Raw genomic sequence first — 4650 nt, forward strand, 5'->3', positions numbered from 1 at the left:
GAGGAGGGGTCCTTTTGACATAAGGTGTGAGTTTAACCTTCAAGTCTTTGGGCAGCTCCAGAGCTCCTGGGAGCAGGTTTCATTTGGGGTTTGGTTCATGGACAAGTCATTGCTTCTGCTACACAGGAGACATCTGGGTGGGATGTGTACTCAAGACATGAGAGCATACTTAAAAGGTGAATGCACGAGGAAAGCTCCTCTGAGTTCATTACTGGAAGTGCAGAGAAATATGCGCTTTTTCCAAATGAATATTAGATCAAGATGACGTACATGTACAGCATACAGATGCGCCAGCTGTGGTCAGGAAGCAATTTCCCCCATAGGATAGGCTTGTGCAATTAGGTGCATTATGGAGGGTTTACCTCTTCCTCTAAAGCATCTGGCATTAGCCAATTTTGGAGGCAGCTCACCGGACTAAAGGGACTCTTGGTCTATTCCTAAAGGGCAGTGCTTACGTCTTAACCATGACATTTCAAGGAATGCGATGCTGTCTAATGTAGCACGTTAGCTTAAAAAACAACAATATGGAGGGAAGAAGGGGAGAGAGAAAAGACAGATTTGTCTGTCTCTTATGGGTCCCTCGTTCCCCATGTGCAAGCCTTGCTTGTCGCGTGCGCTGTGGAAATCTCCCCCGCTCCCAAGCAGGGAGGCTGGGTGCCATTTCACACCACGCCTTGATTAGCAAGAGGGGATCCCTGCAAAAGCCTGGACCAGTTTTTCTCAATGGAAGTCAAGATGCTGAAAAGCTACTAGAAGACTCAGACCATAATCCTGCCCTACCGTAGCACGGAGGCTGCCATGCCTCGCGCCCCCTGGCACGGTTATTTATTTTCGCAAACCCAGCTTTCAGACTTGAACGGTGCCAGCCTTTTCCAACAGACCGCCTTCTGTTAGGAGTCCCAACCTTATTCTGACTAGTCCGAGTGTGGCTTAAAAAAATAAAATAAAATAAACTGAAGCCAATATTTTGTAAGCAAGCAGAGGCTTAGGATTCCCAGCCTGATCTGGAGGTAGGTAAGAAGAAAAATATGCAACAACGCAAAAAATGAATCGCAGCCTGATTCCCTGGGAATCCCAATCAATGCAAGGCTTCTCCTCTCTGTTTATTTTCCTCTCATTAAAGAGCTAGCCTGTCCTCTTCCCATTCCAGAAACCAGCCATGCTCTACACCCAGGAGCCATGACATCACGGGATATTTTAGGAAAGCAAATTTGTCCCCAACCTGGAGCTGGTCTCCTTCCCTTTCCCTCAGACAACCCCAGCCCAACCCCATAGCACGCCGCACAGTAACAGCTGAAGCTGGCTACTAGATGCCAAACCTTGGAGGTGAAGCGGGATTCGAAAAAGAAGGAATTGTCTTTTCCAGTAATTTCCCTTAGAAGAAATAATATGCTTGGCTTGTCTGTGTGTTGATACAAGAGTGACTCATTAATCCAACAATGTGAGACTGTTTTAAGGTTAACGGCAGGCATGTCGAGCTGGCACCGTGTCAGCTGGCAGCTACAGCTACAAAAACGCACTTTTATCGCTATAATATATCAGAAATGCAGCCATACCTAAGGATTCGGAAACTCATTACTTTTAAGGCAGAGGGGGGCTATTCTCATTGCAATTTTTTTTTCTATTTGTTGAGAATGGCCTACCTAAGAAAATAAACCACTTCTGTGCCCATTTTTTGTTTCTGACTGATGTAGAAACAAGGGCTAGGTGACCTCCGGAGGTCTGCGACAGTCTGAAACCCTTTGGAGAGCTAAAGAAACAGTTGGTTTATGACTCTTCAAGAGGTTAAAACTTGAGCCACTGAGAGGAAGAGGGATTTGTAGTCACAATACTTTGAACGCTCTTAAATATCTATTCAACTCAAACCCTTAGCATACATTTCAGGGAAGTGGACGATTAAAACACTCGCTGGCCTTCAACGGAGAAAAAAGCTTCCCTCTCTCAGCGAACTAGCCGTCCAGGGAGATGTCCAACAACAACAGGAAAGAAGACTGGTATTTCTAGCATGAAAAGCAGCAAAACTAAAATATCTAGTTCAGTCCTTTTTACATCATAAAGTTAAAAAGAAAAAAAAAAAATCTCGAATTTTTTTCCTCTTTGCATGCCACTTCTGAATTTCTCTCTTGCCTTTTAAAGGATGTTTGCTTGGTTGATTATAGCCATCCTGTGGACCAAATGCCAGAGTCTTTGCTCAAGAATGACTCAGGCAAAATTCCCAGTCAAAACTGGGAGCCAAATCTTTCAAGTGCCATATTGCTTCTATCCAGGCCTACCTCAGTAACACTTCCATTAAGCAGAAGCAATTGGGCAATAGGAGAACAGGGAGATAAAATCCTCCCAAAGAATTTCAAGTCACCAAGACCACAGCAAAGAGAAATGGGGAAAATGCATCCTCCAGTCCAGTGACAAAGCTGCCTTCTGGAAAACACTGCACTTTTAATCAGCGCTGCTATAAAAACCAGCTCGGCAAAAAGGCAACAGGAATGACTTTTGCCTGAGAATCCATATCCAGCTCGGGGCACGGCGTACTAACGACTTTCCTCTTAGGCCTCCACTTCCCTCTTAGGCTCCACAGAGCAAGGAGCAATGGTCTCAACCTGCAGCAAGGGAAGTTGAGGTTGGATATTAAGAAAAACTCTCTCACTAGGAGGGTGGTGAAGCATTGGAATGGGTTATCTAGAGAGGTGGGGGACTCTCCATCCTTGGAGGTTTTGCAAACCTGACTCAATAAAGTTTTGGCTGGGATGATGTAGTTGGGGCTGGTCCTGCTTGGAGCAGGGGGTTGGACTAGATGGGACCTCCTGAGGTTCCTTGCAGCCCTCGTTGTCTGTGATTGTGCAAATGCTTGAGACACTTTCATAACTTTGCTCCCAAGTAACTCCATTGAGTTTAGAAGAGCAACTCGTGTTAAAATGACATGTATTCAAGGGTTGGAAGGATCCATTCCTTAGTGCAAAGGTAGGTAACCCTTTTCAATAAGGTTCCTAGTGGGGATACGGTACATCACCCTGACCCTAGACATATGTTCTCAAAATGAACCCCCTCATTCAACACTGGCTGTAAGTTCTTGCAAGACACAAGACTTCTTTGTGGTGGGGGGGTATCTTCTATTGGACCCATTACATAGTAGGGATAGACAAAGACAAGCTTTTGGGTAATGCAGTACTCTTCCTCAGGTCTCTGGGAGGGAAGCAGACAGCAAAGCTGGAGTAGAAGATGAAGCAAAAGCTTGTACAAAAAAAATAAAATGTCTTGATCAGTCCTATAATAAAGACGGCACACCTCTAAACAGAATAGAGACATTTCAGAGAGTCGGGATTAGGAACGGTAACAGTTGCAAGGAGCTGGAAATCTGTTTTGCATTTATTAAATATGTGGAAGTAAAAAATATGGATGAGACAGTAAAACGATATTCTCAGTTTCTTTTGCTGTTTAATTTCACTCGTGCATGTCGTACTCTTGTAGCTCCCCCGTTGCACGTAATACCGATAACTTATGTCATGTGCTACTTCCATGTTTGTCCCTGTGTCTGCATTATTAAACTGCATTTTGAAGAAGGTCTTCATATCAGCAATCCTCAATTGTGCATTACCTCTCATTCTGAAGCTCCTCTCAAACTCTGTGCGCTCAACTCTGGTGACACGGAGGCAAAGAGCAGCAGACGCTCAACACCAATGATGCGCGCAACGGTGAAGACAAAGATTTGAGGGTAAAACCCCCGTGCATAAAAGAAGTGTCCACACTAAGCACAGAGAGACTCGGTAGTGTTGAGGCAATGTTGCTGCCATGATAGTCCAGGAGATATAGGACAGGCAAGAATTCTTGTGGGTGATATCTTTTATTGGACCAGCTGTCCGGTCGGTATAGACAGAGGCAAGCTTTTGGTTATCACAATACTTTCTCAGACCTGCCTATACATATAAAACCTTGGTGCTTAGAGTCATCTCACCAGGAAGAATAGACCAAAACTGAAGGACAGATGTATACAGTAAACTGCATGGAGTTGGGTCATACCTGGAGAGGGATGAAATGTTGAGAGAAGTCCCCTGGCATCTGTAGCTGTCATAATGATCTGAGCCTAATCATTTTAGCTTGCCCCCTGGGATGCAATGTTAGAATAAAGGACACCTGGGGACTTCATGTAGGAAGGTAAATCCCTATTACACATCCATCCAGGGACACCACGCCAGACCAGAAAGCCGTGATAAGGGAAGGAAAGGGTTGTGGATCTATGCAGATCTATTGCCCCTACACCTCCCTGTGCAACTTATGTGGAGGATCTTTAGCTGCTATGCTGGCACAGCCTGAAAGAGTAAATGCAGGAGAGCTGTAGGATGGCATCACATCTTGCCCTGGGTTGAGGGACACAGGATTCATCCCCTCCGTTGCTTCCCCTTTGCCCTGCCCAGAGCCCAGGGAACTCAAGCTCTGTGCAGATGAAATGCATTTCACCCTAAAAGAGGTTATTGCCACTCTCATCCGATCAGCATGTGCCTTTTTTGGCCGGTGGGATGATTTGAACAAAGGCAGGATTCAGAGCATTCCTGGCAGGCAGGCAGCATATTCCCTGTGGACCTGGGTTGATGGCAGGATGAGATGTTCGCTGCTTTTGGGTCATGGCGCTGGGATAAAAGATGGCTTTTCACAGCT

Source organism: Alligator sinensis, unplaced genomic scaffold, assembly GCF_000455745.1.
Source record: "Alligator sinensis unplaced genomic scaffold, ASM45574v1 scaffold255_1, whole genome shotgun sequence".
Lineage (NCBI taxonomy): Eukaryota > Metazoa > Chordata > Crocodylia > Alligatoridae > Alligator > Alligator sinensis.